The sequence below is a fragment of the Rhinatrema bivittatum genome, chromosome 5 (genome assembly GCF_901001135.1).
Source record: "Rhinatrema bivittatum chromosome 5, aRhiBiv1.1, whole genome shotgun sequence".
Taxonomy (NCBI): Eukaryota; Metazoa; Chordata; class Amphibia; order Gymnophiona; family Rhinatrematidae; genus Rhinatrema; species Rhinatrema bivittatum.
The window spans coordinates 145,503,379-145,516,548 of NC_042619.1; positions in this window are offsets into that span (position 1 = coordinate 145,503,379).

Here is a 13,170-nt window from a genome sequence, read left to right on the forward strand (position 1 = left end):
CTACAGAAGGCAATTTTTCTGTATTGCTAACATGCAGGGAACCACACTGGATTCATAGACTACACTCTTTATCTCCCAATGGTCTAAATTGAGATATCGAGTAGTCTGTTTTATTAACACTTTTTCTTTAACTCTTTGCACCCCACCCTCTACAAAGTGTATTTTTTTTCCAATGTAAGTTTTCCCAATATATATACTATCAGCTAAAATGGCATTGTAACCCTGGTTTGTGATTGGGTCCTTAACTACTGTTTCTGATTAGCTGTTCATGGTCACGTGCATCTTTCTCATTTGGTTTGCAATTTGGAATTTCTGCTTGATTCATTACATTTATAATCCCACTCAGTTGCCATTTCTGTAAGAGTTTATTTGAATTAATATGAATTTACTATATAAGGAATGTAAAGTTGTTACATCTGCTTTACCATTTTATTATGTATCCATTGATTCAATCACTTGTTATTATTTATTAATTATTTGTATTAATTTGTTATGGAGTTTGAGCTGTCTGCCTCCTAGTTCTTCCCTTCATAATCTCTGGGTGAAACACAGGGTCTGTGTCAAGGGACATTATTACTCTTTTTACTACTTTAAATTTAGTCTACATGGAGATTTTGAATAAAATCAGCATTTACTGTTGATAACTACCTTTAATTAATGTATTTATTTATCTACAATTTTTTTCTATACTGTCGTTAAGTTATATATCATCACAACGGTTTACAGAAAGGCACATATAGAAATTTGGGAATTGTATATGTTAATACTTTCTATAAGAAGTGCCATTAAAGTCCGGTAACATAGTTTCATAATAAAGACTAATAATTGACTTTTCTGGACATTAACAACATTTGCACACATTTATTTCTTGTGCTTTATCCTTTTGATGCGTGGATTTCAACTCCTGCCATTCCTTTTGCCTATGAAGTACCATATTTTCTGACATATACGTCGACCATTGTATAAGTCGCACCCCTGTATACGCAGCTATTTTTACAAAAGGTTTGTAAATAAGTTACACTTTTATATAAGACACACCTGTTCAAACAGAGACTGATGTGTTTATGCTATGTCCTATGCTATGCCTGGATATCACTGCCTAATCAGATTCAGAAAATCTTAATCTTTTGTGTCACTCAGAAAGAGACAGCAGCTGCGTAGGGTGAGTATGCTAATCACAGTTATGGTATATGGGAGGATTAGGTATATTGGGCAAGCGCTGAAAGTAAGTCCACTTAGTGGAGTTCTAGAGATGGCATGAAGGGTTATGGTCAATTGGTCATAGGTGTCACAGATGTTCTTATGGTAAAAAAACACTGAAGGCCACGTGCAGGAGAGGGAGAGGGAGAGAAAAAGAAAGAGAGAGAAAGACATCCAGCAATATTTAGAAAAAACAGTATATAAGTTGCACTGTTGTATAAGATGCACTGATGAAAACTGCGACTTTTACACCTGAATATACAGTAATTGCTGAAATGATGTAGTTCACAAAACATAGAGACCCTAAATAATATATTGACAAGCACTAATAAGATAGTCTTTTTCTGAGATACTATGGACTAAATAAAGAGCAGATGATTTCCTCCTTTAAGTTATTCAAGGTGTTTTTTAAACAACTATAAAAAATCACAGGTTACTATTAATGATGTCTGCAGTGCAGAAAACCATTTGCTCCATGTGTTTACTAGACTGCCTCATGTGATTTCCACTGTTTTCATTATTTGAACGTTGTTTTGCTAATCTTTTTCAGTCAAGCAACTAAGCAAAGAAGGAATAAGAAAATATGTTCAACTAAAATTCAGATCTGCTAAAAAATTTAAAATTTTCACAGGCAAGTTAACTTTTGGAAAGATTCATGTTCTCATTATGGCCTTGTAATAATGCCCAGTTTGACTATAAAATCCCTTTTGAAGCTATTAGGAAGGTTCTTTTTTCTTTTTGTCTTCAATCCTTTTTAAATCTTCCTCGTGAGTTATTTTTGACTATAAGTACTAGGATCTTACAAGGATTTTCTTATATGAAAACTGATATGAAGTTTTGTCTTCAGGACTTTGCTGATTATAATCTGCAGAAGGTTACTTCTTTGACGCGAACCATGAGGGCTCGGTAAGGGATATTAAAAGATCAGACAAAAGAAGTATCGGTATTGGCAAACTCTCTTTCCACATCATCATTAAACATTTCTTTTAGAGAAAGTTTCATGATGTGGGGAGAGGGGAGCTTGAGGCAAAGTTATAGAACATAGTAACATGGATGGCTGCAAAAAAAAGTCCAATGTGGTCCATCTAATCTACCCAGCAAGCTCTTTTTTTGTATTATTATTATTTTATTCTTAAGGTAATTGCTGCTTTGTTCAGGTTACCCTAGTTATCAAAGGTTAACACTTTTCTTCATCTCCATCCTTTAGCCACTGGAATCCTCTGTGTTTATCTTACTATATTAAAACAAGCTCTTGTCCATCCAGATCAATAGTTGGAGAGATTTTCCAAAAAGTAGCAATGGAAATCCTGGCAACCAGTAACATTTGACCCATGAGAGTTCTATATTTAACAGGCAACAAAGAGCCAACCCAACTTCCTAACAACCCCAATAAAAGTGGGAAAGCCCATGATATCAGCTATTTCTTGTGTGATCAAAGACTAAAAGAATTGAGTACTTTGACAGTACCATCACATGTGTGTGTAAGTTCTAGTTTCCCTGCAATCCCTCCAGCAGGAAGCACCAGAGGCTGAGAAAATTTTAGATTAGAAGACAGGGGTGCAATATCTTCTGTGCAATAAACATATCATCAAAGATACCCATTTTGCACAAATAGAAAAATGGTGAGATGAAGCCCACATAATTTTCCAGTCTTGGCTGACCAGGGAGAAACCACATCTTCATTCCAGGTATCAATAAGGGTCTGTGGCATTACAGTGTCAAACTTACAATTCAGAATTCCATGATAAATCAGGGCAATACCACGTATGTGGGCCTGAGGGTCACTAACACATTTCTCCATTCTGTTTAACAGGCTTAGAGGGTGTTCCACACTGATTTAGGGGGTCATTCACTTAAGCTTTATCGCGTGCGTTAGGGCCCTAACGCACGCAATAAGGCCATATCGCATGCAAAAAGGGCCTTTTTGCATGCAATATAATGCAAATTAGGGGGAGGGAAAGAGTTGGAGCAGGGAGGGGAGGAGTCAGGGCATGGGGAGGGAGTAGTCGGTGGTGTCTTCAATGCCGGTGATAATGTTACCAATGTTATCGTCAGCAGTAGCGCACCGAATAGCACCACCTTTTCACCACCTGGCGCTATTCGGTGCGAAAGCCGGCAGCGAAGATACCGCGGTGGTGAGAAGGCTGCGGGCTTTCGCAGGCCCGCCCTCCATTTTCGCTGGATTCATCATTCAGCGATAAATGATGAATCCAGGCCTTACTTTGCCAAGTCCTGATGGATCTGCAAGTACTAAGCATGTGAATCAGGACTAATATCAAAGTCCTCGACCAACAATTGAAAGCTCAGAATTTCAGAATCCTCTTCTTACAATTGAGTCAAAGTACCCAAAATCTTCTTCTTCTACCCCTTAGTCTGAGGAAAAGGTACAACCAGGCAGTATCGGATTACAGTTGATGGAAAGAATGGGTGACATTTCTTCTTCTTTCAATCCCAAGAATTTCCTGACCTGACACCATATTTGTAATATATGCACCAAAATCAGACTACGCCTGCATATTCTATGGCAGTGGTTCTCAATCTTTTTTCAGCAAAGACACACCTAATAGATGGTTCTCGCATGTGTGACCCACTGAACATGTGACTGTCATGGGGCTAAATGTAAATATACATTCTGCATCTTCAGGAACCCCCTCGACCCCAACAATGAGTGCAGAGCAGAACTAGGGCATTACCAGTACAACTCACCATATAAAAAAGATATTCTGGTTCTGATGACATCTCAGTAAAAGCAAAACAAACTCCCGTTACTGGCAGGCACAATACCCCTCCTTATGAAAAGACAGTAATTTACCATGAATGCATGTCCTATTGAGTAAACACAACAAATATGATTGATACAAATGCCTACATGCTAGTAAAATACCTCAGCTCGGTCACACACCCTTCACCAAGTACAGAAAAACCACAAATTATAAATATGGAGACAGAAACTGGAATGGAAAACCAAAACAGCCACTCTGCATGCAGTGCAAACCTGGAGAAAAAGAAAGAGAAATATAGCACCTAACATAGTCCCAGGATCTGCAATAAAACACAGAAACTAACCCGCACAAAGTTACACCTATATTATGGAACACACTCAAACAGTAACAACCCTATCTATGAAAAGGCAACACTACAAATATTTAACCAAGCCCCAAACACTAATGCACTTCCTATTAGGAAAACAGAACAAGACAAGCTGCTATAGATCCCCACACAGAAATAAATGTTACAAAATAACAGATAAATAGAATAACATCCAACAATTAAAAACTCAATAAAATTATAATAAAATTATTATTAATATTTGTCCAAATATCAATAAAATATTTCAAAACAGCAGACACATCACATAAACCCAATAATTAAAATGGTAGTCAATCAAGAAAAATAAACTTAAAAAGCCACCTTTATTTACCCTCTCCAGCAACTCTCCTATTCCTTTCCCTTGCAGGCCAATAGCACACACCAGACGCATCAGTGACTGCTGAAGCTCTGTCCTCATGGTCCTCTTCCTTAGGACCCATAACCAATCACTCTCATACAGTCTCTGTCTCACACAGAACAGTAACCTCCCTAATCAGTCTCTCTTCCTCACACACATACCAGTCACCTCCCTGACTAGTCTCTTCTCTCTCTCTCTCACACACACACACACACACACCAGTCACCTCCCTGACCAGTCTGTCTCTCTCTCACAGAAACACATCACCTCCGACCAGTCTCTCTCTCAATCACACACATGCTCTCTCACTTATGTACAAGCTCTCAATCACACACAAATGTTCTTGCTCCCATTCTACCACACACACACAAGCTCTCACTCATGCACCGTTCTACGAGACACACACAAAACTTCCACTCACGCACCCATTCTACCACACTCACACACAAGCTTTCACTCACGCACCCAGGCACCCATTCTACCACAGGCACAAAAAGCTGCCACTCTCACATACACACACAAGCTCACGTGGAGCCTCGTCTCATTGTTTGACCCAATAAGTCTAGCCTCCCATCTCTCCACTCTTCAGCCACTGCCAGCCTGTCCTCCAGCATGCAGGCTCTCTCCGCTCTTCGGCCCCACTGGCCTGGCCTCCAGCAGCAGCTCCCAGGGTCTCTCTGCTCTTCAACTGCCACTGGCCTGGCCTCCGGCAGAGGCACTCCCCTACCAACTGCATCAGCCAGTCTTCCCCTGAGGAGAAGGAAAGCACAAGTGGGGCAGTGGGACACCGGGAGCCGCAACACACCTGCTGATGCTTGGCGACACACTGGTGTGTCGTGACACACTGATTGAGAATCACAGTTCTACAGCATAGTGGAGGTCAGGGGACATAAAAGGGAACACAGCAAGATTGATAGGGTCAGACTATGCCCATTCCAAGGACAGCCTTATTACCACACATATCCATGCCTGCATACAAAGTAACCTATCTGCCCAGGAATAATATTCATGTTAAGCAAGGCCATTCCCCCTTGGTAATTTACCCATCCATAACTGATTTAGCCTGATTCTAGCAGGCGTGTGATGCCAAATAAATTTGCCCATGTATATAGAACTATGAATACTTGTTGAGGATTATGACAAGGGATATATTGAAACAAGTAAAGTAACTTAGAACATGATTTACTAAGGCTTTTCTCCTATTCTGTGTCTATGGGAAAATTGCTTTGTAAATGACCCCATTAGGTAGAACATTCATTTTCAGCAAGCTAATTTTCCCAGCCCATGAGATCGGCAAGTCCCCCTAATCTTGTATATTCCTCTTAATTTTTGCAATTAATCTGCTATAATTTTTGTAGAACAATCAATAGGAATCTTGGAGAAAGTAGACCCCCAAGTAAGTAAAGCATTTCACCTCCTCCCCAAACTCAGAAACAACCTGGGATAGGTAATCCTCTATCAATGGAAAAAAAATCAGATTTATCTAAGGTAACTTTGAAGCCTAAATTGCCCCATATCTAGCAAGAAGGTCCAGCAATGCAGTCCCTGAGGTGGAAGGAGCAGACATGTAAACCAAGACATAAGAACATCATCTGTATACAATGAAATCTTCTTTTCCTGATCTTCTATAGAGATACCATGTATATCAGGATGTTGTCTAACTGCTTCAGCCAGAAGCTCAATAGATAGGTCAAACAGAAAAGTTGACATAGAACACCCTTGATGCATACCCCACACTATATCAACAAATGTGGATATGGAACCATTCAACAACAGTCGGGCCCTGGGTTTCTTGTACATTTCTCTGATCCAACCCAAAAATCTTCCTGGAATGCCAGCCTGCACTAAAACCTGAAATAGAAAAGGCCAACTTAGCCTATCAAAAGCCTTTTCAGAATCAAGAGAGATCACCAAAGCAGGCCTGCCTACTCCCCTTGCCAAGTGCAAGACACTGAAGAGTAATCTTGTATTTGCCGTCAAAACCCTTACCTTCCTTAAACCTGTCTGGTCTCCAGGACCACCTCAAGTCTCTACTGAAGCACCTTGGCCAGTATTTTAATGTCCGAGTTCAGCAAGCAAATAGGTTGATAAGAACCACAATCCTGGGGATCACTTTCCTTCTTGAAAATGAGAGAACTCACTGCTTCTGCCATATTTTCCAGGGCTACATCTACCTCACCCATCTTTAGGAAAAGTGCGAGCAAATAATAAGCAACATCATGAAACCCATCTGGACAAGGACACATCACACCCAGTTGAACTTTAACTGATGCTTGTGCCTCCAGTAATATAATAGGGGCTTCCGAACTAAATATATGCTCTTCTTATAACTGAGGCAATTTCAGACCATCTAGAAAGTTTTTGATATCCTCTAAATTCGAGGACCCTGAGTCAGCATATAAACTGGAAAAATATTGCACAAGCAGCTTCTAAATTTCTGAAGGGTCAACAGTAGTCTCCCAAAAATGTTTTCAAATTGCTGCAATATGTGATCTACCCACCCTCTTCCTAACCATTCTAGCAAGTAAGGTTCCCAGCCTATCTCTATGCTCATAGAATTTAAGCCTAGGATATGTTATGGTTTTGAGGTGTTTGAGTGGATTATTGGGTACTGTGGAGATGACCACACCCATGGGGAGGAGCCCCATGAGGGATCACAGTACTAGGCTAGACTCAAGACGCACAAACACAGAAATTTGTCTTTTATTATACAGCTGATGTATAGCACCAGAGGTGGCAGTAGTGAGGTGATCCAGAGGTAGCAGACCAAGGACCCTAGGCAGAGGGACCCGTCTCACAGAGATGGTATAGGGAGATACGGATGCAGGTTCTCAGTGCAGCAGAACTGTAGATGAGATAGAGTGAGAATGTTAGATTACTCACTAAGTTGGTAGCTGTATAGGTGTAGATCCCAGCAGGCAGATGTTGTTGAATACAGGCACCGAGCCAGGGAGAGCAGGCCTTCGAGGAGCGAGTACCTGATCCCAGATAGTCACCTGAAAGAAAGCAAAGGGCCCACAAGGAGTGGGTACCCAGGTTAGAGAAATACCCGAAGGGCAGAGAGAGCTTCCAGCAGCAGCAAGGAAGTGGCAGAGTAGCTCAGACCGGAGGCTTTCCATCCATTCATGATCCTTGCTAACTCGATGAGATAGCAAACAAGGACAGGCTAAATACCCGGATGGCATGATGTCACTCAAGGGGGATGCCCCCGAGGTTCCCGCCATGACATGGATAAAGACGTGGGTGGCGTGTGCATGCTCACCCTAGGATGCTGCCTTCTCGTCATGCTTCTGCCTCACGTCCGGGGTCGGGTCGCTACCTGGATGCTGCTGGGCGTGCGAACAGAGTCTTAAGATTATTTTTCCGCAACAGATTGGAGTTGTACTATGGTTACAAAGTCTGGTTGTTTCCTGATTTAACATGGGTTACGCAGGAAAGGAGAAAGCAATTTATAGAGATGAGGCCTCAAGAGCTGTTGAAAAGCATAAAATTTACTCTCTGGTATCCATGTAAATGTGTACTTAAGCATGCAAGTTCAACTTATATATTTTTTGAGCCATCTCAATTGTGCTTTTTCCTAGATATTCACCCCAATGTGACTTAGCACAGATGGCAAAAGTAGGCACTTATTTGTAGGCATCTAGATTCTTTTTTCCTGTATGTAATAATTTGGATCGCTCTAAATATTTCTGAATTTCATTCCACCCCCCACTTATTGCTTATTTTCTGATAGGTGGATTAAGGAATTATAAATTTATATGTATATTACTTTTTTCTCCTATGATATATATTCTTAAGATGTAATCCACCTAAATATTTCTAATCACAATGGTCTGTTGGGTAAAATTTAAAATGCAATAAAAAGAAAATAAAAAAAAAACCTGTTTGAATTTCAGGTTTAAATGAGAAACAAGAATTAAATTAGTGTTGCGTGGGTCGGACGCACTACTCGACATCCGACCTCGCTTACCTTTGCTGCGGGTTTGCATTTGGGGCTTGGTCCTGAACACGGCGCTAGGCCTGATCGCTTTGCTGCCATGGCTGTGCACGGGAGAGTCGGCCAGGGTCTACCCGCAGTGCAGTCGTCGCTCTGTGCTCGCGACTCAGAGCCTTCTCGTCATGCTTCTGCCTCACGTCTGGGGTTGGGTTGCTGCCTGGAATCTGCTGGGCATGCGAACAGAGTGGCTCAGGTGGTCGGGGCTTTTCCATCCTGCCAGGGTTTCTAAGCCTTGCTGTCATCCCGGCTCTTTAGATGCGCGTGTTGTTTACTTTTGTTTTTAAAGGGCCAGTAGCTTTTTCCTCGAGGCCCTAATCTTTGACATCACAGCACAGGGACTATATATGGATAGTTCCTGGACTTCACTAGTGCCTTGGCAACGACTTTTCCAGCACCAGTTTCTTTTGTTTTCCTTTGCATCCTGAATTTTTCTTTTGTTTCAGATATTCCTGAGGTTCCTGGTTTCCTGTGATTCCTGATTTTTTCCAGTGCTTCCTAAGTCTCCCGTGGTTCCAGAGGTACAGGAGATTGTCTGAATTTCTGATTCTTCTTCTCTTCAGACTGACGCCTGTTTTGATCTTCGCTTTGATTGTCCATGAATATCATCGCTTGTTTTGATCTGTGCCTGGACATCTATCAGAGATTCCACGTAAGTTCAGCCAGCCCTGGTACCCGAGAGCTCAACCTAAGGAGAATGTGGGTTGGTACTGGTGAAGTTTCAGTGGGCTTTCTGATTCTCTCCAGCCTCGCCTCCTGAAGGAAGGCATTAGTGGGGTTTTTCCTCACGGCTTGGATCGGTCTCCTAAAGTCAAAGGGTCTACTTTCAGAACAATTACAAATCCAAATTACAATAATTCTCCCTATGTAGTTCTTCCTTTTTCTCATTTCTGAGCTTTACAGATGTTTCAGAACTTTTCCACTCATCTCATCTTAAGTGGGTTACCCTAGGACCATATAACTTCTTTTTGTATTGTTTACATTGGCCATCATTTAAGCAACAAATTGCATTTACAATTTTTGTAGACAATATGTTTGCTTTACATACTCCTTTTCAGAGTTTAAGATGATCTGGTTAAGCAGTTGCTTGCCATATCTCCTGTGAAAGAGGCCAGACTGGATAGGATGAGATATTGCACTTTATAATGGGTGCCCCTTTTTGGAATTTTCTACCAGAATCTATTCGATTAATGGGTGAGCTTATCTGTTTTGTTTTTTTTTTCAAAAGTAGTTAAAAGCTCTGTTATTTCAAGAGGCATTTGCCTCTAATCTGAATTAAGGTTGTTAAGTGTACTTTGCTGGTGATTTCTGGATACGTGTTGTGTTTGTTGATTTGTATTAGCTTAAATGTGTATTGTTTTACAAATTGTTGTTATATGATTGTTGTTTCAAAGTTGTCCTGCATTCTACAGATTAGATTGTGGTTCGTTCAGGATTTTCTAAATTAAGGTTACTGGGGAGCGATTGCTGTATAGCTGGTCCTGCCCTGGGAGGAATGCTGCAGGCATCATCGCGGTCACCTTGAATCCCTGCCATCAGACTGCTTGGGGCCCTTAAAGTGCAGCATGCAGGAAGGATTGTTGGCATGGTTCATACCTGGTTCTCCCCCAGGAGGAATGCTGCAGGCATCATTGTGGCCACTTTGAGTCCCTGCCATAGGACTGCTCAGGGCCTTTAAAGTGCTGTCCACTTGCATGCTGTCACGCACGCCACTTGCGTGCCTAAGCTATGGGCCAAAGGGGCATACTCCTTATGCCTGATTATCTCCCCAGTGAACTGGGGAAGAAAAGGAAGGGGAAGTTCCATCTACTTCAAGTTCTACTCCCTTGAAGTGCCCAATGGACCAGCATGTCTTAAAGTTCAACTACTCGCTGCAGGATCCTCTGAGTGCCGAGTTTGACAAAGTATCCTTAAGCCTGGCGGTAAGATCGCCTCCATTCCCTTGGGAATGTTACCTAATTGTTTCCTTGGTGAATAAAATGAAGCAGCACCAATCTCTAGAATCTGAGAATGTTTCCTTTTAAAAATTGCCACAAGATTTCAGGGAGAAGCTGTATCTCTATGTGATATTGCAAAAGCTGTTCAATGCCCAATTCTATTAGTGAGCCAGCTGAGATCTCACTAAAAGATATTTGAAAAGCTATCACACACATTGAGTCTTCTGACTCTAATTCTGTTGCACAGGTTTGTCAATTTTCATTAGCTGTTTCCATAAAATTAACAGAGGTAGACAAATTGAAACCAACTTAAGAGTCTAGTCCAGGACTATGATTAATATATAATTCTCCTTAACTTCTGGAATTAAAGACAATTTGAGCCTTCATTATAAATGTAGAATGTTAGAAAATAGACTGAGATCAAAGAATTTACGTGTTGAATTTTCCAAAAAATCATCTACTATCTAGGATTGAACACTGTGGGCTGGATTTTAAAAGGGTTACGCGCTAAGGGGTAGATTTTCAAACAGGGCGCCCTTGCGTACTTTTGTAGGCGCATCAGGCGCAAACAAAAGTACGCTGGATTTTAGTAGATACGCGCGGAGCCGCGCGTATCTGCTAAAATCCTGGATCGGCGCACGCAAGGCTACCGATTTCGTATAGCCGGCGCGCGCCGAGCCGCGCAGCCTACCTCCGTTCCCTCCGAGGTCGCTCCGAAATCGGAGCGGCCTCGGAGGGAATTCGCTAACACCCTCCCCTCACCTTCCCCTCCCTTCCTCTACCTAACCCACCCCCCCGGCCCTGTCTAACCCCCCCCTACCTTTGTTGGGGGATTTACGCCTCCCAGAGGGAGAAGTAAATCCCCGTGCACCAGCAGGCCGCTGGCGCGCCTAGACGCAACCCGGGGGCGGTTCCGGAGGGAGTGGCCACGCCCCCGGACCGCCCCGGGCCAAAACCATGCCCCCGGGCCCGCCCCCAAAACGGCGCCGACACGCCCCGAAAACGCCGCGCCGATCGGCCCCGCCACGCCCCCTCGGAAAACCCCGGGACTTACGGCAGGCCTATGTAAAATAGGCGCACCGGCGCGCAAGCCCTGCTCGCGTAAATCCGGGTGGATTTACGCGAGCAAGGCTCTTAAAATCCGCCCCTTAAGGTACACGCATAACCCTTTTAAATCCCCCCTGCGTGCGCCGAGCCTATTTTGCATAGGCTCGGTGGCGCGTGCAAGCCCCGGGACGCATGTAAGTCCCGGGGCTTGCAAAAAGGGGTGGGTGGGGGCATGGCCAGGGGTGTGGTTTTTGATCGGGGGCGTGTTCGGGGGTGTGTGGGCGGTCCAGGGGCGTGGCCGAGTGCCCCGACACAGCGGCCTGTGTCAGGGCCTGCCGCACCGGCGCGCGAAAGTTACTACTGCCTGGAGGCAGTAGTAACTTTTAAGATAAAGGTAGGGAGGGGGTTTTGAAAGGGTCGGGGGAGTGGGTTAGGTAGGGGAAGGGAGAGGAAGGTGCGGGGGTGAATGGAAAGTTCCCTCCGAGGCTGCTCCGATTTTGGAGCGGCCTTGGAGGGAACAGGCAGCGAGCGCAGGGCTCGGCGCACGCAAGGTGCACAAATGTGCACCCCCTTGAGCGCGCCGACCCTGGATTTTATAAGATACGTGCGGCTACGCGCGTATCTTATAAAATCTCGCATAGATTTGTAAAATCTACCCCTTTAAAAAAATATGCTGTTGAGATTTTATAATTTTCTCATGATAAATCTGCACTGAGAGGAGAGGATCCCCTTGCTTGTAGTTGAAAAGAATCTGTAAGTACTGCTTGGGGAAATTTTTTGAACTTAAAAGTATTACAGAGAAATAAACTACTGGGGTAAATTATTTAGTGTGTTTGTGTGTCTGTATTAAATAGCTAGTCAGAAAAGCAGGTCCAGAACTGAAGTTTGTACATTTTGTAATAAATAGCTAGTCAGATAGGCAGTAAAAAAACAGAAGTTTGAGTGTTTTGTATTAAAAAGGTAGTCAGAAAGGCAGGCAAAAACAGTAGTTTGTGTGTTTTGAATTAAATAGATAGAAAGGCAGGAGAAAAAACAGCAGTTTGTGTGTTTGTATTTCCCAACACTCCCACCCCTCTTGCACCCACCCCTAGCGCATCCTTTAATTTATAGGCAGGTGACACTTTCACACTAAAAAAAAAAAATCAGCCTTTTAACTTAAATTCAGAAATTTTCCACACCTTATCAAGAGTTTAATCATTTCCTTGTAGGTCACTACCAGATATATAGTGAATATACTAATACATTTAAAGGACCCTAATTGTACTCATTCTTACTCCCACAGCAACCTAGAACTTAACTAGGAACTGAACAAATTTAAGATGAAGGTAACAGTACAGCAGCAAGGGGGGGTGGAGGGGCTCCTAGTCTTTTGCATCAAGTGTCACATGAATGATATTTTACCCACTGGTGAGAAATTGTACATATGCATCCGATGCAAAGAGCTCCTGCCTCTCAGAGAACGAGTCCAATCTCTGGAGGTTAGAATGGCAGACATAGAGGAGCTGAGGCAAACAGAAAGTTATATAGATGAGCCCTTCAAGGAC